Source organism: Anser anser (genome assembly GCF_964211835.1).
Source record: "Anser anser genome assembly, chromosome: 13".
Lineage (NCBI taxonomy): Eukaryota > Metazoa > Chordata > Aves > Anseriformes > Anatidae > Anser > Anser anser.
Window position 1 is genome coordinate 16,657,993 of NC_139734.1, and position 22,978 is coordinate 16,680,970.

Below are 22,978 nucleotides of genomic sequence, written 5' to 3' on the forward strand. Positions count from 1 at the left end.
CAGAGAATTCAGTGAGGGATGCTAAGATCTGTAATGCTTAAATAGCTAAATGCAATTAAAACACTCACTCTTTAGTCATCAGCGCTTTTGCAGCTCTACCCTAGAACATAAACACTGGAGCCAGTGCACTGTGACAACAGAACAGATTTCTGCTTTTCTCTACAGCTGATGTTCCTTTATCTGTGGGATGTTTCACATTTTACAGCTTTTTAAATAAACTTGGCAAAAGTGGACAATCAGATGAGTGTAATGATTAGTAGCCATTTTCCTAAAGCAATCATTTATCCCATAACATATATTTATATATTTATATCAGAACATATATCAGATCTTTAGCGAAGATCAAGAGAATTTTAATATCGAAAGACATTTAGAGATTTCATACAAGGCTAAAACATACCTGAATATACAAAAGTGTTCGACTGAATGCTGCTGAGCAAGTCTGGACTGGGTTCAGCATGGATGTCTTTCCTTCAGGAGCTGTGAGCAGTGTTTCTCAGGGTGCCTCTCAGAACAGATCTTCTTAATCTCAACCATATCAGCACAATAAAGCCTAAGCAGAAAAACAGCTCAAAAGACTGAACCCCTCTGAACCTGCGGCTAGCTCATCTGCGGTTTGTCAAAATTCAGGAAAACGCAGAAAGGCCCAACAGTTTTGTGGGTTGGAGTCACCTCCAACATGTTTCACAGGGACAGCTGTGACAACTCGCTCTGATCTGTCCACTAAACAAATAACCATAGTGTCCCACCCTCTGTCCCTGGCCTTTTTTTATTTTTTTTTCCAATAAATAAATATAAATATATACACATATATATATTTCTAAACTGAGCAAAATAACTGCGTAAATTTGCCTGGAGCTTAAAGGCACTGCCTACACAGATAATCAATCTCCTAACCTCTTGGCCTCTGTGTATCATGAGATGTTTTAATGGAATCCTTTGAATTACATTTAATTAGTTAGGGCCAATTTAGCTCTGGTTACTTGGATAAACATGCCCTGCTGACCACTCGTTTTGGAACACCTACAGGTTTTACAAAATGTTACCCATGTGGTCCAAGAGACAGGTTAGAGCGGAGAACTTCAACACTCATACTGCATCATTTCCAGTGTCACCTGCTCTTTTCATTAAACTACAGATAGCACGGAAGGGAAGTGGTGGAAGTTTTGCAAAACAAATACTTCTACATCTGTCAACATCTTCTAGGGTCTCAGCTAGAAAGAAGTCATTTGTTTTCACTTTCAGTAAGGCCGGGAGAGGATGGAATCATCACCATTAATAATACAGTATTTATAATATGGAAACATCTAAAAGATGCAAACAGGTTCAGAATCTGAACCTGTAAAGGGATGGAGACACAGATGCTGCCCTGAACAGATAATTAGCATTGGAAACTGACAAACAATTGTCTCTACCATAAATAACTCCACTTAAATTGTGGATGGAGACCCAAACAGCTTTCGACAAAGACATGAATCTTGTTACACTGTTCTGGCTTTGCACGCTAGAGTCTTTCAATTAATGAATCCACTCCACTGGAAGAAATGCACATCTGATCTCGGCTAAAGGTGGAAGAACTTTGTATTTTCCATGCAGCTTTCCCCGCTTTACATCTTTCCTCTTTTAAGTATGTCTTTGGAGCACACACAGTAGAAGAGGTGTGATATGTCAGTTCACAAATGATTTCAGAACATGGACAGACTAAAAGAATTTGTTTGAGGGAAAAAAAAAATCATACACCCACCCCAAATCTGTAAATTCCATTTACAGGTTTTCTTTTTTACATTTCTAAGTTAATATTTTATCAAAACTGGAAAGAACTCATAACATGTTTCCATTTTATCAAGCCTTTATCCTAGGCCCGAAAAGGTGACACAGTAAAGACAAACAACTTTGCTGCCTTTACTTGAAGTATTTCCTCAGTAAGTGATGGAGCTGAGACATAACTGACAGGCCAGCTACCTGTATGTAAGAAAAGCTTTTACACAAAATGGCACAGAATGACCAGACTGCCATTTCCACACAATGGTAGCAATGAGAAACAAATAAAAACCCACCTCAGACATTATGAGTGAATTACAGACCTTACTTTTATCATTGCCAACAAGACCTACATAGCTTTGCAGTTTAAGCTTTTACAAAAGCTGTTGATCCGTACGGGCTACAAACAACTGTCTCCTTTCAGAAATAAGGAAGGACTGTCATTTTTATTAAGCAGGAAAAAAAAAAAATCAATAAAACATGAGAAGAGACACTGAGAAAACTTGTGTTCCAGCTACTATAGCAACATCTTTTTAATCAATAGGGAGAATGCGATGAATATACAAAGCAATGGACAACACAGCTGCAATTACTACCTCATGTGAGACCATGCTTCATTTGCGTTGTGACATCCAATCAGTCAGAATTAAATTTTGTGTGCTACCCTATGTCCCCAGATCTCTCCTTCAGCTGATCTGTCACATCCTTTACAGAAGAGTTACAAATAAGATTTATCAGGATGACAAATAGAGCTTTCATTCCTACTGTGCGCTGGGCTCGCCGCGCTCAGTGTGCTGTCAGAGGCTCAGCTGCTAAGCAACGCACAGAAACAGAGAGGGAAAGTACCCCCACCTTGTCCAAAATGCCCACCCTTCGGTACACCAAGTGGCAGCAGGAGAAAGGGAATCAATAATCAATTGCACCAGAGACGGAATATTTCTACTCTAGACTCTCATGGATCGGGGGAGAAAGGTTAGGTTTATTTGCCACGTCTCTGATTAAAAACGGCTTTTGGTTTACTGGGTCCTACAGCAAGTTCCTGTTTTCAAATGTTCTTTTTTTTTTTTTTTGAAGCTGACTCATAAATAACTGATGCTTGGGGCAACCTAACGTCTGCTCTTGTCCTCACCAAGGCAGTGCTCTGACACTTCATACTTTGCCAATGTATTACCTTGACACTTGCATCTCCTCAATCAGTAGAAAATACAGACAACATACACAACATGGAGCTCAACAGTCAGATTTCAGAGTAATCCACTTCGGAATGCTTTTTAAATTACTATTACATTTATTTCACATTTCCTCATCTCCAACCATTGTCAGAATTTACCAGGCCGTGCGTACTACACATTCCGCTCACACTGATATTCTACTTTGTACTGTTTTATTTTCACTGACCCAAGCGCTGAATTTAATTGCCAGCCCTCCTGTATATATCTTTATCACAAAACCAAACAATGTTCTGCTCCTCAGCCAAAAACACTCTTAGCACCAAGGAACTGTCAGGGGAGAGGTTTGGAGTGCTGCTGTTTGTATCTGCAAGACTAAACCTGCTCCCAGCCATGGATTCCAGCGTAACAGATTTAGGTGTATAGCCAAAATACCTTAGCTCCATCACAGTGCCCATGACAATCAAGCAAAACACTTACAGCTGAGTTTACAAAGAAGTTATCACAAGGAAACAAGTTTCCATAAGCTGATAGATCCAGGTTGCCTCACTGCACTTGGTGTTTGTTCCTAGAAAATAAGGAACAACAGAGTTAATTTCCGTTGTTTCCACTGTATTTAAATAAACCGGATGCCAGATTTGTAGTTGAAATTTCTTCTCCTTCAACATCATTTGTATGAGAATCTATGATATACATCTACTATTATTTTCCTGGTTCAGCTTTTCTTAATCTTGTATTATACAGCAGACTTGAGCACTTATAACAGGTTATAGAAATAACACCCATAGAGCAAAATAGATGGTTCTGTCTACAAGTATTGTTGTGGATGGGATAATTTAGCAGAACAACAGCTTAGAGGCACTTTTAAGAACCTGAATATTACTTAAAGAGCTACATGAGCTCTCTCTGTGGTTTTAGTGACAGTTCTTAGCTGGCTCCTAACAGCTGAAGTACAGATCCATTCCTCCTGTTTCAAATGCGGAGCAGCAAAACCCATCTGAGCTCTTCCCCAGCTCTGATCTGCACTGCACCTGAGTGCCTCCCAGCCTTTGATACACTTATCTTCGCAAGATTCCTTTTAACCAATTTTGCCTGTGTTACTAAATTTGGAGGATATCTACTATCCCGTATCTGAGCACAGCTCTCCAGACAGCCAAGTTGCCTGACTCAGATTGCTATCACTAAGCACTAGCAAGGCTGCATTACCCACAGTGAAAGGAGTGCTACTCAGAAATGCAGAATGGTGAAGGGTTTTTGGAAGTTATGCAGACAGAAGAAGGGCTAGTAAACAGGAGATAAATACAGAGTTCAGTGCGTAGGCCGAAGTCCCTTGAGGACAGCAATATAACACCATAACCACAATCAAAAGAATCAGAATTTTAATTTTTGAGCACAGACTCATTTACCGGGAATGGGACAACGTATATAATATCTAAGAACTGAGTATCAGGAACTTTTCTCCAAGTTTTATCACTATTAAGAAGAACAGGAAAATAAAGGAATTACCATACTGGGTAGAAACTGACGTCTACCTACCCCAGATTCTAAAATATAGTATAGGCACTCTGGCATTATGATACCTCCTCCTCTTTCCCATACCAACTCTACTTGATACTACGAAAGTAGTTTAAATCCTAAAGCATCTGAAAATGTATCCCTGCCAAAAGCTCTATCTACAGCTACTTTGATCACTGGCACTTCATGGATACTGGGAGCCCGAGTACAGCACCTCCCAGTTATCCTCACACAAAGCCTAGTTTCTAGAGGGCCTAGTTCAAATTGACTTTATTCCTTTTACCTCCATGTATTTATGAAAAATATGGAATTTTGAGTAGAAGTTCAGAAAACCAACGCCCAGCCCCAACTGAAGTCTTCAAGAGCCCTGGCAAATACAGTTTAAGCGTCTGAGGGAAAATAAATTCACATCTCAGTAATTGGCTTTACCCACAGACCTATTTGTCACACCCATTTTTTGGACATGTTCCTCAGCTTGTCTGAAGACCCAGCTCTGTTGTTTTAACAGACACTGGATCAAAGTCCTCCTAAGGACATCTGGTTTAAGTTCACTGCACGATCTGCATCAGCAACAAGATGAAGCATTTCCTTATTGAAATCTCTACATATTAAAAGTGCCAGAAAGCTACCTTTGAGTCATGTTGATAAATCCTTGTTTAATAGCTGTCAAGGGAAAGACAGATTAGCCAGAGGGGAGAACTCTGGGCATCCAGCACTCACAGGCGTATCATGTACAATAAAATGCAGATGTAAGGAACGATCACATCACAGTGCCAGGCAGCATTAAGTCTGCCCATAACATTCGGGTATCAGCCTGGATAGGAAAATTGGCATTATAAAGTTTATGGTGTATCTAACACGAACTAGCTGCTGGAATAAGTGCTACCTACAAAGGTGATCACCTCTTGGTATTGCCATAGGCAGAATGAAACTTTGGAGTCTGTTTTGGCTGCAGAAGTCGACAGCACAAGAAACATAGATTGCTTTACTGTGAGAAACGGATTGCTTTACTGTGGCCTTTAGACCGAACACATAGCAAAAGCCCATGTTTTCCTATTCTACCACTGCTGTCTTCTTGAATCTCAGAGATTTGATTACTGGAACTCCAGGATGGCTTTTAAGCAAGTATCTATGTACAGCACTGTTGTGATTTAACTGGGCAGGCAGCTAAGCAGTACACAGCCATTCACTCATTCCCCCTGCCCAGTGAGATGGGTGAGAGAACGGGAAAAAAGGTAAAGGGTTGAGATAAAAAGAGAAAATGAAGGGAAAACAATAATGATTATAACAATAATGAAAGAATATATAAAGCAATTGATGTACAATGCAATTGCTCACCACTGACCGATGCCCAGCCAGTCCCAGATGGCGTTAGACCACCGGCCAACTCCACCCAGCTTTATTTTCCAGCGTGAAACCATATGGTATGGCACATCCCTTTGGTCTGTCCAGGTCAGCTGTCCTGGTTCTGTTCTCTCCCAGCTTCTTGTATACCCCTGGCCTCCTTGCTGGCAGGGCACTGTGAGAAGCTGAAAAGTCCTTCGTGTAAATACTGCTCGGTAACAACTAAAACATCATTGGGTTATCAATATTATTCTCATCCTAAATCCAAAATACAGCACTATACCAGCTACGAGGAAGAAAATTAACTCTATCACATCCAAAACCAGGACAAACATCTGGACCACTTTTCATCCTGTGCAGTATTTTTGTCATGTAATGCTCAGGGTCAGGGTCTTGTGCATGACTGAGTCCAGATGTAATATTTATAGATAAAATCTTTACAAACAGCACACAAAATCCCAGTGGGGGCATCCCACAAGTCTCTGATGTATAGCAAGTTTAATCTTCCTGAATAATTGTTCTCCTTCCCATCCCACACTGGTGTATTTTTCTCTATCTTAATTTATTTTAATAAAACATACATTTGTTTGGAAACAGCATATATTATTGAGCTGCTCCTGGTTTAGAAAACAGAATCATTAACATGATACAGCACACAAGTGCATCTCCAGTTCATGTTATTTTCTGCTTTGTCAGTTTGACTCAGTCTGTTTTAAACTGCACAAGCTATTTTTAATGGCCTTTTTGCAATTCAAATTTGCATTCTGTAAGTATAACTGGAAAGATAACAGTTCATTTTCAGTCTTGCACTCAAATCTGTTGAAGGAAGCTTTACTAACTGTTGAATATTCTGTTATTTAAACTGCTGTTTTGATTGTATTAATTTTAAAACAGAATTTTCTTTAAAAAGTTAGATCTACGACATGAAGTGAGAAAAGGTGAGGGCAGGCAGGCTCCAAGAAGCCCAGCAATATGGATGCTTCACAACAGCAAATTTGAACTAGAGCTTGGTGAGTGGGGACATTTATCCCAAGCTGGTTGTGACAGAATAACAATGGCATCAAGCCTCTGTGGCTTGGGATCCTAAATTAGAACCTGAAAACCAACCCATGATGGAGACTCAGGGGTTTGAAAAGAAGAAAAAAAAATGCAGAAAAATCTTCTGGATTTTTCCAACTCTTTTTCTCCCTTGGCCACTGTACTCAATGCAGAAGTGCTCTGCCTATGTTTTGGAAAGCGTACTGGTTTCCCTAGCATCTCCTGGACATACCATAACGTTGCAGGAAAACAGAAAGCACAGCACAGAATGCAACCAGCTGCCTCCTTGCATGCAATTCTGTTTCCTTGGCCCAAGCCTCGGACTGAGTCATGAATCACAGAGCATTTTGCCCTAATTTAAAAAGATAACTGTAAAAGAAACTTGTATATAAAATTGCCTTGGGTAGTAATAATTTTCCCGACTCTATAACGCAGTATTAGAATAATTATTACGTTCTTGGTGTTGTGGGGCTCAGAAAGCATCTTGCAGTGGTGGGAGCTGCTGCAGAGAGCGCGGCCTACAGGGCGCCAGCATGGCCTAGCACCATTCTCACCAACCACAGCGACCACATCCTGTGGAAGATGGAAATCTGTGGTATGGAGAAACCAGTACGCAGGTTAGTCACCGGCGTTTGGGTCTCAGTCAGGCTTTTGTGACAGACTCCATAATTTTGATTTATGAGACAGTATCAATAATTAGAACTACTGAATCTCACAAAGGCCACACAGCTCCGTGCCTCTGGTGGTGTGCACATTTCAGTCCTGCTGAACTGACAGACTATTTCCTTGAGCTCAAACTCACCCTTGTCCACGAGCTGGTTCTCACCTCCTCTGTCCCCTCTAAGTATTGCTTAGCCTCACTCAGACATTTTAACATATAAGATCAAACCTATTATGGTATAGTCTTCTACTAAAATGCCTTCACAGCTGTATACTGAAGAGGTGAAAAGGCAGAATTACACTACGTTAAACTCATTCTGAGACTCTGATTTAGAAGATCACGATGAAAAAATGTATAATTGAAAAGTGCCCTAGTAGAGCAGCAGGGCTCCTACACGCTCTGGATTCCCAGGGTACCTGTGGATGGAGAAAGCTTTCATGTCAAGACTCTCATTAGGCATGCACAAGGCTTTAAAAAAGCAAAGTTTGCTTTTGAATTCTATAACCATAAAAATGTAATTAGCAGAAAAAGAGGGTATAAGTAAACCTGCTTGGACATTCATGTATTCAAAGTGATGTGTGCTCTGAGATCCACACAAATCAACGAAGGAGCTACGCCCAGCTTCAGCGCTGTCGAGGACACCCAGGCTTTATGTCACAGCTCACCACCAACTCCATTCCATGCGTTTTACACATGGGGCTTAAACCAACGTGTTGCTGTACTGGCCCATGCAGCGCCACTCCTTTTAGCTTGAAAGAGTCAGAGGAGCACCAAGTCCAGCCCTGGTTTTGGGGCACTTAGGGCAATGCTCAGTGAGGAGCAAGTGGGGACAGAGGCCACCTCTCTCCGTGGTCAAGGAGCTGTGCCTGCCTGCACAAGAGCCACCCCAGCCGTGCCGTACTGCCCTTGATGCATACACACCACCTCACTTCCCACAGCCACTAGCATGATACTGCACTGCTGAGTGCTAATGACAAAGTTTTAAATCCTTCGCTATTTTCCTTCAGCAACAGCAGTTCAATAGCCCATTTCCTGTCTTTGGCTTTGCTGCTGAATAGGCAATTTTTCTCAAGTAACTTCTCATTTTTTTCCCCGAGTCAGCTTGCTGCAGCATCTATCCGAGCAGTCATTTACTATGAGTTCTTTACTCCAAAGCTTATTATCTACCATTTATCTGCATTGAGCTGTGCTGCCCTATTACAACCCAGGTACTCAAATTAATCCTCCTCATGTATCAGATTAAATTGTTTCTCATTATCTACTTGACTCTCAATTCAGTACCATTTGTAAAACTAAAACCTACTTTTCGATATTATTAATCAAGACATTTTTTATGTGACAAAAAGCTATTGTATCCCAATCTGAATCATCTAAAATGGTTCAAGTAATATTTCTTCTGCTTGCCAAACTTGAATTTTTCCCTCTTCTTTTTACTTCCTCCTGAAGTCCCACTCTGTAATCGGTTCCATGCAACGTTTAATGCATATTTCTCTAACCTGTGCTGTCTGCTTGTAGCTGAAGGTTTCCAGTGATCAATATTTTACATAATTAAATCAATCGTGCAGCTGCTCTAGGATCCCTGACAAAACAGTTTCCTATGGCTTTGCTAAAATGAATTTAAAAGACAATTTTCTTACTTGATCACAAGCAGCACAGCATTCTTCTTTCCTTAGAGTTATATGATCATTTGTGCCAATTTCTTATACTTTAATTTGTTGCAGACTTGGGGGAGGGGTTTCAAATGTGTGTAATTTTAAAATAAATTGTCAATCACCTTAAAATTTGCCAGCATCTGAATTCTATTTGATAACAAAGACACTAATAACCCTGCAGAAAATATGCATGTTTCCCTGCTTTGATTAACTCTCATTAATTACACCACTCCAATTAGTTACTCATAATTCACCACACCATTACATCTGAAACATATGTGGCCTCTTTTCCCAACCCTCCCCACCTTCTCATCCTGCATAACCCCGATCTAAATGCAATTTGGATGCTTAGGAGATCTCTCTTGGGGAAAAAAAGAGCAATGCAAAGGCGAAGTCTTCTTCACGTGCCTGAGATGCACAGAGAGGGGAATACCGAGACAGCAGGCTCGAAAGAGATAAGAAATGCCTCTTGTGGGCACGCCTATGGAGGTTTTTAGGGCCACAGTATTCTGACAACATCACCTGTTCACATGATGGTTTGTAATCGTAGAGTACAATTATGACCTTGGAAACAGGGTTGTTCTCAATTCATAAGAAGCGTAAGACTCAGGCTTGAGGAGCTGTTAGGGAAAGCCTGCCCACACCTTCTCTCTCCAACTCCAGAACTTATAAGAACATTTTCAGAGCGCTAAATTCCCTCTACTGTATTTAACTACTTTTAAAATGGCGGAGGAGGGAAAATAAGAAATAAAAAATGACACATGCTTAAAATTAAATTTAAGAATGGCTTTGTTCCAGCAGAGAACAGCCTGGTATCACTCAGTCCCCTCAGTTACTAAACACACTTCAGTCCTGACTGAAGGGCATGCCTGCCTCTTTCTCTACATACCTTGGCATGGGAGGACTCTCGCTAACATACTACCCCTTAAGCACTTCCTAGTGTATTGGTTTGGTCGACAGACATCTGCTAGAAAACAAATGAGTTTTGAAGTCCACTGACAACACCCTCCAAAATTTAGGCTCATGAACTAGCTGGAAATAATTTCCTACTGGGTCCCAGATCCTTTTGAAGTAAGCTTTATTAAAAAATAAAAAATAATAAATAATAATAATAATAAAAAGCTGGACAAATAGAGGTGTTGTGGAAGCTGGCCCAAAGGCTGTATCTCTTCCCTGTGGATGGGGGAGACACAAGTCTCCCTGACACCCCCCCACTTCCTGGCGTGATGCTAGAACAAGCTGCCCCAAGACAGACGCTCTGCAGCTGGTGCAAATGTGGCTGAGGAACTTCCCTTACACAGGATTCAACGCAAACTAAATTTCCATTAACGTACCATGCTATCCTAAGTATACTCTAATAAGAATCTTTATGCAATTCTTTAAATACACCAAAACTTAGTCTATCTAGAAAACATAGGACATTTTATAAGTGGAAATGACTGCATCAACCATTTTTCAGATCAATTTCTTTTGAGAGGAAAATAGACCACCAAGAAAACACTTTTTCCATTAAAAAAAAAAAGTTATAATAATCTTTAGGCTGCATTCTGCTTAATTATAAGTCCAAGGAACACTTATTTTGAAGAAAAGGTTATTAGCAAATTGCTAATGGAAAAAAAGTTTTTAAATTTCTTCCCTCTTCAAGATGAGATGCCTTTCAAAGAGAAATATTTGAGTCAAAGCACTGTGCTTAATACCATAGTCTGGAAGAGATTCTGTGGCCTCCATTATCCAGATGATCTAATCACTTCTTCTCTGAGTCATGGCAGCCCACTTGCAATCCAGAAAGATCTAATCCTCTCAGGACTGAAATCCAAGTAGAAAACTTACTACTGTGCTTTGTTCATGAGGTTAGCTCCACACTTCCTACCGGAATACTCTTCTATGCAGAACGCTACTTAATTCACACACAATTCACACACAGAAAGATCTTTCCTCCTTGTTGAATCTCCAGCTCCCACTGCTTAATAGGAGACGTGAACTTACATCAGTTATTAGAAAGTTGACACTATTCAGCACTTTTTATACCTAGTCACAACACCTCTGCATTAATTGCCCTAATAAGTAATTTTGCCACGAAGAACAATTTGACATGCTGTGCAGATTCTAATCTGGTCTCTACATTGACATTTTCCTTCATTCACTATGAGAAAGGAGAACATACTCCTGGCTCTCCCATTATTCAACGCTAATAAACTTAATTATAGTATAGAGGTTACAGAAAAAAAAATATCAAGACTGTCTTTAGCTATTTCAAATATTTGTTAATTATTAAGGAAGCACGCAGTTCAATTACAGCAGACGTTTATATGACCTCGGTGGAAAGGGAACTAAAAGGTGAGGTAACATTCTTAAAGGAATAATTTAAGGTCACTGAAAAGCTTCTTCTGACCATCAAAGGAGGTTTCAATGACCTAGTGCAAGTAAGAACTAAGACTATTACTTTAATGAAATTGCATACTTAAGTGGAAATACACTGTCCTGGGACAACAGCAATTGCTGTTGCAGGGTAGCTTACCAGTCAATAAATGTTGAATCTTTTTAAGCTGAACCTATGCCAGTGCAAGTCAGCAAGCACAACAGTCTCTTCTCTGTGAAGAGGACGTTTGCTAGTGTTTCTGCTGGTTAATCTTTTAACTTCCAGTTCTTGAAGCCCTGACATCCAAGGGGGAAAATATATGGCTAGTGTAAAACACATGCAATTACATTCTCATTTTCTTATGTACTTCAAATTCCTAGCCGTTCTTGCATTCATAGCTTGTACTTACTAAGTTTTCATTGACGCTCTTTTTCCATGCCAAACACTGTCAGAGAAAACATACTCTGTAGAGGTATGAACAGATAAGACTAGAGATCTTTACCTGCATTTGTTACATGCAACATAACTTGAATTTACTGTTTGGAAGTGGACATGGAAACATACAATTTGGCCTCCTTTTACATAAGATGATTAGACATTTCAGTGGTTTTCCTGTTTCCAGTCTCTAACCAGAAGATTTAAGAAAAAAAAAAGGCAAATTTTTTTTCCAAGGAAAGTACTTCTCAGCCCAGGAAATATACACTTGTGGACAGAAGGGATTAAAAAAGGTGGACTTGGGCATCAGTCATTAATAAAACACATGACTTTTTGAAAATAAAAATGGAGCCCTCCCATGCAGAAGGAACATGAAAAACATTTGGGAAGAAGAATAGGATAATTCTCCAAAACTCCAAAAAAAAAAAAAAAAAAGGAGAAAAAGAATACGTTTAGGAGAAAAAAAAAAGTATTTTCTTAGCTGAATTTACTTTCCCAGATGGACACAATTAATTTATAACATGCACAAAGTTCCTAATGAAATGTGACCTATGCAATTAAATTATATGACACACTCACACAGTCAAATCCCTTTTTTGTTGAACCACTTTTTTTCTTTAATAATAAACATTTTATGAAAGTACTTCCCTTGTAACTCTTCATGTAACAGACACCTTGAAAATCTACAGAAAACATAGTTCCAGAAAAGATCTCAGTTATGTGCATGTTCTTCTTTCTCCCCTCTTATTTGGTTTCAATAGACTGCTGAGAAAAAGTGCTATTACGAGTAGCTGAAGCAAACAAAGCTATTATCACCTGCTCTTTATAGGACCTTTAAGCTAGGCTTAACGGAGAAGCAGAGGATTCCTAGAACTTTTGCCAGCTCCACTGACAAAATCAACTGTGAGTAAGTAGTAGTCTTAGTACTTACTAAGTACTAGTCTCTCAAGAAGTTAGAAGAAAGCATTGCATTGGGAATCGGGTCCTCAGCCAATGCTCTCTCCACTCCTGCAATTCCCTTTGCTTCATAGCTTTAAGATCCATTGACTTAAAATGGTGCTATGCCAATCTGAAGAAGTTATATTACACAGGAAATAACAAGTCCTACTATTATAATGATGGAGAAATTAGGCATCAACTATCTCATACTCTACAACATTGTCACGACCAAGTTTTTAAAGACTATAAATGAGCCCTCAACTATTGGTGAATTTGCTCAAACTACCAACTGCAAAAGTCAATCTGTCTTGATCCTTCCCTGGAGCCCCATCCTGAATCAAAGTAGTACAAATGAACATTTTAGTTGAAGCTTCCTTTCCAACCAACTTACAGCAACAGAAATCTCTTGAGAAATTTAGTGTATGAGTTTAGATTTACACATTTTTCCTTATAAACGTTGATCTATGTATCAAAAAAACCTCTTGTAGATATGCCCTTAAAAGTGAGTGTTCTTCACAGACAACAGCTCCAAGAGATTAAAAAGCTGACAGCATTTTACCAGGTGCTCCTCCTGCCTCCCAGCCAGACTTCTTTCCCTAGCACTAAACAAAAAGAAGGTGGACTTCATACAGCAACCATAGATTGTTCAGACATCGACTCAGAGGGAAATAGAATGACTCATGGAACACAGGATATATAGAAAGACTGTTATGGAAAAAAACCACAACCAACCAACCAACCAACCAACCAAAAATAAAACACCCAACCACCAAGGAATGAAGGCAGAGAATTTGGCACCTGAATAGGAAAGATCTCCTGTAAGAGTGCAGAACTAAGTATAGAACTCCCGTAACACCTAGTTCAGTCACTGGTACCTTTCAAATGTATGTGATGAAATCTTTGGGGATGTATTACAGAACTCAAATGATAAGTTGACCTGAAGCCAACTAACACTCTCTTCTCTGCATCCATCCCAGGTTGACTGAATTCCAATTTTATCCATAAATAAGAGGCTGGCCAAGGACTTACAATGAAAAACGTAGGCCAGCATCCATACCAATATCACTCTGTTGGAAACAAGCTGACTTTAAAAGCTGACAGTAAAACCCTTAAAAAAAAAATTTAAACCTGGCAGGAATGTTGGAGTTTTGTTTTTTTTTAAAAAAAGATGTCCTGAGACATTAGTTTTTAAAAGGCACCTTTTCAATTCTGTTGAGGCAGTACAAATTCTTCTTTAGGAGGGATTATATAGAGAAAAAATGGTTCAAGTGTTACTCCATGTTTTTTCTCATTCTCTTGGACAAAAAAAAACAAACTACACATGCTGTCATTCACATATGCAAATTAAAGAATTTGACAGTAAATACACCTGATCAGATGTAAACTGTCAGCATTCTAGAGAAGTCAATGTACTTCATTAACTTACTTCAGCTTAGGATATGGAAAACTACCTGTGTGGTTAGAATCCACTATTTAGATGATCACATAATTTCATACACCTGACAGCGTGCACAGAGCAGTGAATTTGGAGTTAGAGAAGAACCTGCTGTGCCTAGTGCATCTGGCTGGTCAACACGTGGGGTCAGATGTCCATAGGTTGACGCCAAACAACCTCAATCTCTGTCCTCTCCAGGCCATTTCTCTTACTTTCAGGTTTTCATCCAGAAGAGGCTTCAAACTCCTCTCTTATTCAGTAGCCCTCTAGCTCTCTTGGGCAAAACAGGCATCCTTAAGAAAACATATATCTTAGTGTGCCAAAGAAGCAGCAGCTTTTCTCAGCAAGAGAAATTGCTATCCCTTAAAAACAACATGCTAATTTTTCATTATGAGTTTATCACTTTTAAAGAGGAGGAGTCCACATTAACTCAAGAACCTTATAGTGATCTGCTTAGCCTTCCTCAAGGCTAATCAGCATGCCTTGAAGGTAGGTGGCTAAACAACCTAGCAGACAAGTGATTTTAAATAACCTCCTTGTCTGTTATTTAGAGGGAAACTGTCAAGGGGCAAAGGAATTTTTCAAGCAGAGCATTCATTTGAATTTTAGAGGAAATATAACTTCCACTACAGTAACAATTTCATATCATAAAAAATATTCTTCAAAACCAGAAGGAGAGTTCGCTTTGACTTCAAGCTTCTCTGAACTTTGAAATAATTAGCACCATATATTTTTATCCAGAACCAGTGTTATAATGACTGTACATTTCACTGCATGTATTAAATGCAGTGCATGAAATATTTCAGTTAATATGATAATTTCCTAAGCATGTTCCTTTGTTATTAGTACAAAGACCAGCAAACCTTCTCACCACTTTTACATTCATCTAATATTCAAGTGATTTAAGAAACTGATTACTTGCATTTGGCAGATCAAGTCCCATTTGAATTTTTGCTTACTACTGTTTTAGTGCATATTTAATCAAAACATCATAAGAAGGCCAACAACATGAACTCTACTGGGTTAATGTTAATAGCTCATCATTAAAAAAGAATACAATGAGTTTGAGAATGTTAAATATTTTCTACTAACAATATTTGAAAGACGCCAGCTACATTTGATGTCAGCTTTGCCACCTCTCTGGAATGAGAGAGAGATCGATCATACTCACCTGAGAAACAGCGACTAAAGAGCAAAACTTGGTCTTTGACTATCAACTCAAACAAGCTGGATTTGCGGAAGAAGAAAAACAGGAGCAGGCACCAATTAAGCAAAGGCACACAACTGAAATAAACCTTACATTTTTAACAACTCTTTCAACTTTCTTATTTGGCATCACCTATTGTAGAAATGAAAAAACATTTGACTGCTCAGAGGAAAGTCAGGAGAACAGACTATCAGTCACCACAAATGTGGTTTATGCTGTTAATGCCTTTATCAAAAGACAGAAAACTTAAGACAGTGTTCACTGCAGTACCAGATTCTTGTCCTGAAGACTGTCTTCATGGCTGGCTTATTCTGCAGCCCAATCTGTCTTCACAACACTGAAAAGTTGGTAAAGCTTTCCAACCAATGATCTCTGTGAAGGCAGGCAGGAGATATCAGTGAAAACAGCCCTATCTCCAAAGTCACTAGCCAACAGTTTACTGGCCTGTCCATGCCCTGACAAGTTTCATGATGGTTTATTGATGCAACTTTCATAGATGCTAAAGTACCAGCTTGCTGTATGGAGTAAATTCTGCTGATACAGATACTTTTTCACCCTCTGTAGTAAGTCTCACTGTTTCATCCCCTAACGATGTGAGGCTCTAGGGACAGCTAAGCCTCTACCCTTTTCATAAAGGTTGCACAGAACGCAGCTGAAGAATGAAATGTGCCTCTTCTACAAGATGAAAGGAAGGAAACCTTGAGACTGGTGTGTTGTATCCAGCAGGCAAGTCAAGCATAAGGAGAAAGGTTAAGCTGTTATTTAAAAAATATTTATTAAGAAACCAAACCTCAAATGGAGAAATTAAGAGAAAGTAGTATTGGGCTACTTAATTTTTCTTCTGTATGGGGTTCAAGACAAACAATCAAGATCGTTAGCTATTTCCCTAACATTACGCCCACTTACCACTCTACGTTAACATTCTTCTGACTTCTCCATGTCAAGAGCCATACAAAACAAATTATAACCTGTCTTAATGATGCTGGCACAAATCTCAAGAGTGTCCACTAGTTTTTATTTTGTTGTGAAAGCTAAATTTGACTAACTTGTTTAGAATAGTGAGAAATAACACAGCTGCACCAATAACCTTTGTAGAAGGGACTATTGCATAACATGGAAATGTCAAGCATGAAGGACGGCTGGCACCTAAAGACTTCTTCTGCAGAGTCAATATGTTGCTTATATTCTTTATTTTTTTCCTTGCTAAATCAACATGCAAAAAATATTTAGTGTACCTGAAAAATGTGACAGATATTTAACTATTTATACCTCCTCTATATCACTGCATACCCTAATCTTAACCTCTTTATGAACATCTTTTGAAGGTAACCTCCACCTCCTCCCCAGTGAGCAAGACTAGTCATCAGGCTTTGATGCTAACATAGATCTTTTCTTCTCCAGACAATCCTAGAGGTATGGAGTCTGTTAGGCTTTCTGATAAACCTTGACATTTGTTTTGGCTTCACTTTTGTGCATTCAGATATATCTGTAACTGAATGTCCAAACTGCTGATAGAACAAAGAGCAGCAACCTGAGTTAGGTATCAGCTGTGCTAACCCTGGAACTGGTGACCATAGACCCACTGCAACATAACACTGTGAGCAACTTAAGATGGTTTTCACTGAGACAACTATTACTGTTGCATGTTGATGCACTGTGCCGTATAGATATGGGACATCAGCTAGGGGATCTCTGTAGTATGCTCCACTGCACTGTGTAGACATGCTTAAATGCTTTTGTAAGTGATTATCCTGGGAAAAGAAGCTTTGCAGTGATAGACAAAAAGTTTAACAATTTGTTTCTGGAGCTTTCCTAACCTAGAACAGCATGAAAAACTGGTATGCTCCCAATCCAAAAGCCAATATTCAAATACTACAGCCATTACCACTGATAAAAGGTCGTGCAATAATTATGATGGACCATGTAGTTGAATAAGGTACAAAGATCTCTTATTATTAATAAAGAACTACATCATCTTATTTAAGATGAGGACAGTTTGAAGAGCGGTCTGATGCTTTCTCAGGAGAATCGTGGAATATAAATGTAGCAAGACAAAGGCCTTCCTCCATACAAGGAGCACTCTTTGAAGCTCTCAAAGAGTCCTTTAAAAGATGAGATGAGAAAAGCACATCTGTGTGACTCATTTGGTCTAAATATCCTACTTTAGATATGCTAAGCGTCAGATACCGGCTCCATAATGAATATTTATTCTGAGATTAGAGCAAAATAGTAAATGTCATAGATAAAAGATTTGCCCCTAAGAGCACACAGGTAGGTAAGAATTCTCTGTAGGTCGCCACGACCTGTTCAGCAATAAGGCCAGCTCCAGTTTGAGAATTAAAATCCATGGTCTTGAAATAAAAGCTGTAAGGCTGCTCTTAATGTCATTACTTAGTTAAGCTTCTCTGACACTACAGAGTGTGAATTTGGCTAACGTCACAATTAGAGCTGCACATCTGTGTTGTTTCACCAGGAAAACTCAGTACCAAAAGCACTTAATTTCCAACTTGTTACTTGTGGCCAGGTGAGGTGGCAGACAGAAGCACTGCGAGGACTCCTCAACTCTTGGTGCCTTCCTGGTTTATCTGTTATCTGTAGATTTGGGACCATCCATTTGATGGCTCAGTGAGGACAGTCACCAAGAAATCAGGTGGAAAGGATGCTGGAAAATCAGCACTCACTGAAATCTGACTGTGTTTTACAGACATCAGGAAACACCTGGGCACTAAAGAATATGTCCAGCAGCCAAAAGAACAGTCCAAATGCTAGGCCTGTCACACTCCCAAAACTTCAAAAGATAAATAGTTAAGTACTTAATGCTCAGCTGATTCAGTAGGAGGTGTTATTGATACTAACACGGATGAGATGTCCAAATAGCTTTGAGGAACATGTCTTTCACTTCCCTCTTTCTAACTGGAAGCATTAAACTTTCCTACTTCACAAGAGTATTGCAAGGATAAGCATGTTCAATCACAAATGGTCGTAGCAATAAGGACCATATAAACTCCTAAGAGAGTAAGAAAAGAAGAAATAAAATTAAACTACAATGGGGCTCTGATCTCATTTGCAGACAAGTAAATATTGAGTAAATCTTGGATTTTGGTGGAATTACTCTGGATTTGCACTCTGAGCCTGAACCCGAGCCAGGCCCAGACTATGTTCAGGTAAGCTCATTAAATACATCCCATCCCCTTTGACTCTGCTGGGAGCACTCAAATGTTTAAAGTTAATCATGTGCTTAAAGGCTTTGGAGGATCAGGGCAAGAGGGCTCAGCCACTCACAGAACTGAGCTGTTCTGCTTTATGTACTAAGCATCTGAAGAAAATAAGAGTGCTGTTGTCACCACTTCCTCCCAATGCCCTGAGAGAGAAGGTTGTCACTTAATCACTCAAACCAAAGTTGTTTTCCCTTGGGGGAAAAGCCATTTTAACTGTGGCAGCTTTAGACCTTTGGCTTTTGTGGTCTCTGTCACTCCTTCTAGATCATTCTTCATAACAGATATGATCCCATAGCTGCAGCAACTCCAGAGAGACAGAATTTAGAGCTTATTTTCATTTGATATTGGGCAAGGTTCAGGCATTGCACATTGCTTCTTCTTGCCAGTGCCAGGACTCAAGGCAGGGTGAAAACCTCACGTTCCCTGCAGGAGGACTGAGAGGCGCTCAGTCCTCCTACAGGGAGGAAGAAGGCAGCTTGATGAGATGATGAGAGCACTGAGGGCTGCAGGGCCCAACACGAAGCAATAGCAGACTGTCTGCCCTCCCTTAGTCCTCCTCAGGGCTGAACTGCTCCAGGCAAGACTGCTTATCTGCAGCAGGAAAGGGTTAAATACTCCTACTGGCAAGAGCCTGGGAAAACGGGAAAGCAAGTCTTCACTTTTCACCTCAGAAAGCCTTTACACCTTCTGAAAGCTGAAGACGTGATGAAAAGCATCTTGGAAGACTAAAAAATGTGATCAATTAATATCAAGGCAGCATAACCCCCATAATGTGATCCTATTTAGAAACTTAACATAGCAGGAGCCTGTATTTAATGAACCTGCGAGTCCCTTTCAGGCAGCTTAAATCCAGCTTAAATCCAGGTCCAGCTTAAATCCAAGGTTGAACACACCCGCAGCACAGATCCTGAACCTCCTCACTGGTGTCTCACAGCCAAGTGTGCTGGCTCTGAACATCTCAGACATGATCAGCACAGAGGGCTGTACCTACGTTTCACATTGCTCATCTCTATTATTCTCCGCTGGAATACAAAGCCTTTTTCAGATCTGAACAATATACAAAGTTAAAAGCCTCTTATAGTTCTCCGTGATTCCAAATACAGGTTCTCCTCCCCTTTCTTTAATTTTCTAAAATGCAGAAATACACATGTATTAACACGAGCGAATGAGGGAGCTGGGCTAAATAGGACTGATTCGGTCTAGAAGAAAAGTGTATAATTAGCGTGCCAAGTAACAGTACTATCAGTGTTGACACAATGCTTGGAGCACCAAAGGGACATTCAATATGACAACATAAAGGCTCTGAATTTCTGCTGGTGACAAAACAGCGTGTGCACATGGAGCAGGCAGAAGAGCCAGCCTCCCACATAATGTGCTCAAGTGTCCTACCTTCTCCTCGCCCCCGGGACCGGCTCTGCCAGTCATCCCATTGCTAGGGATGAAGATAACAAGCCATTGTCAAGGGCAACCGCGAAGCTGCTTGTTTCACATTAGCATCCTTAACATTTTCTATCTAATCAGATTTCCTGTTGGTTGAGGAAAGCTGCCTTTACTCATTACCAGCTGCTATCCCAGATTTCCCTGTCCCCATCCCCACTGCAGGTTTTGCCATGCTTGCCTGCTTTTTTGTGTAAAAAGGTTATGCATGCCTGGAGGCAGACTAAATGTTACCAAAAAAAAAAAGAAGTCAAAAAAAAAAAAACAACATGAAAACAGAACTGTGGGCAAAAGGCCAAGGCTCTTGATTATGTGACTGTGACTAACCAATGGGTGTTTTTAAAAAACATTTCTCTCATTATTTTCTCTCCTCTGGATGCAATAATACAACTCAAATTAGTTTTCCAGGAGCAGACTTCTTTTTATGTAACCATGTTTTATACAGATAGCAGCAGCTTATGTTTAAACAATTTAAAAGAACAAATAGCTGCAAAATGTACTTCAGATGGCCCTTCTCCTGCTAGCAGCGTACTCCTGGCTTAAGGGAAGCTACAAAAACACCCTGTATTTTGCTACAGCTTGGATGTAACTGTAAACAATGCTCAATGCCCATAGGACCTCGCATCCAGGTAAGGATGTCAGCTCCTCTTGTTTTATTGCATTTGAGAGATCCACAGCATTTGTAAACCGTAGAATGACTTTGAGAAAACAGAGCTGAAATGATGCAGAATGAAGCACAAGTTCATCTTTTAACTTAGTCCAGAGTTTCTCAAAGCATTAGGAAATGCAGCTTCCTATGTGAAGTGCAATCCAGATGTCATCCAGCTGGCACGGGGCCCAAATGGAAATTTCCATGTTTTGGAAAGATATATATATTATTTTTTATTTTCTCATTGTTCCTCTCTTTCCTTCCACATCTATTAGTTAAAATAGACCATGTTTGCCATAGTTACTGGACCAAGAACAGTTATATGTCCTCCAGGTTGATATCGAATATACCAGGCCCCAATCTTTTCTGCTGTGCATTTGAGTATTGTTGTGGGTGTATTTGAGGCACATGGGTGCTGTGAAAAATGATGAGACTGTCTGCAGGCAGGTTGGGCATCAGGAAAAGAAGAAACCAAGACAAGTTAATTTAGGAAACAAGGATCTATTTTGTTTTTAGAAATGGGTCTGAGATAAGAGAAATAAATCTCTTGGGTCACCTATTTGAAATACCAGAATGAGGTGCTGTTTAAGTATTTCAGCACATAGTAGAGTATTCCCCAAACACTCCCACAGAAAGCCAGGGAAATCTTTTACCTGACATCATCATACATGCTTAGCAGATCAAAATCCTGAAGTGATATATGAGATGGCCCAAGCACTTACCCTGTGTGAAAGTGTGGTTAAAAAGTGTAGAGAAAAAAAATCTATCATCTAAATAAAATATTTGGATGAGATGCAACGCTAGAAACTTGCAGGATTTACTTTGTGTTCGTATGTCATTACTCAGAAGGTAAAGAAGAAAAATGTACATTTTTGTATTCACTGCAGAGTCTTTCAAGTCTGCAATGTTTCACATAACCTAAGTAAAATGCCATCATGGAAGTTTCATAATGGCTACTTAGCTATTGTACTTTCCAGTACCTTTAAAAATGTGAAAATTACACTATGGTAACAGGTTTAAACTTTTTTTCTTTTCTTTTTATCATTCATCCTCACGGCACAACTGAGCTGTTGACTGTTGGGTTCTCACTAGAAGGTATTCAGAGAGGGTTTCTTCCAGCTGTTCCATTGACTCCAACAGACCGTTTTTGTGTTTGCACTGATAGTTCAGTTTAAATCATTTCATACTCATAAGTTTTCAGCTTTGTGCCAATGAACCACTAAGGATGACAGACGTCAGCCTTTCAGGGGGGTCTAACACCATTGCCAAACCATTTGCAGATTTCAAAGAAAAATACCCTAGGCAATCTGAGCTGCAGGAGAGGCTAAAAGGACTCTTAAACATGTATTTTCCTTCTTATGTTAGAAGTGTCTTTCACAGAAACATCTGTAGAAATCATGCAACATAAAAATTCCATTGAAATAATATCTGTATGAATTCCCATAAAGTCAGCTGATTGTGGGGTAAGTGGCCATGGCTTCTTGTGCCCTGTCTAGTGATGCAAAGTTCCTGGAGGAGAGAAGGAGGGCTAAAAGAGGGAAGGGGAAGAAACATTCATCCTCGTATACTGCAGTAAAAGATGGAAAGCGTTCCTCTTAAAACTAAACATTTTCAGTAAGAATGATTAACAATACCATATGCCATGGAGGAAGGAGTAACAGCTGTTGGGGATAGAGAGTATGGAGATTTATGGAGAACCTAAGAAGAACAACTGTTGGCTTTCAGGCAACAATTCAGCAGAACCGATGCTCTCTAGGTCTTCACTTTGAGCCTGTACCTTGCAAGCTTCTCCCAACAGATCCTGAAATCCTCAGTGTTGAACCAAACCATGCCCCCAGGAGACTCACAGTCTGGAGATAAAATGCCTTGCACAAATCCACTTCCCGTGTTTTCCTCTTGAACGCGCCATTAGTATGTAACTTGTTTTATCCACTGAAAATGATAGCAGCTAAGAGCTAGTCACCAGGAGAAATCCAGCTGTCAGTAATAAGTTCCACTGAAATAACCATCAACTTCTGCTGGAGTTCCACATGAGCACAAAGGAGATGTGAAATACAGTGTGTCGGTCAATGAGGTCAACTTTAGAGCCCAAATCTGTTTGATACAGAATACCCTTTACTTTACAGTTCATGCAGAACCTTCGATTTACAAAATAACGT

At 39.8% G+C, this 22,978-nt stretch overlaps 1 protein-coding gene across 11 annotated transcripts in view; it reads right to left on the reverse strand.

Annotated features, from left to right (window-relative positions):
• Nucleotides 1-22,978, reverse strand: part of FGF13 (fibroblast growth factor 13) — a 297,718-nt gene that overhangs the window by 83,091 nt on the left and 191,649 nt on the right. The gene's annotated exons all lie outside the window — the stretch shown is intronic.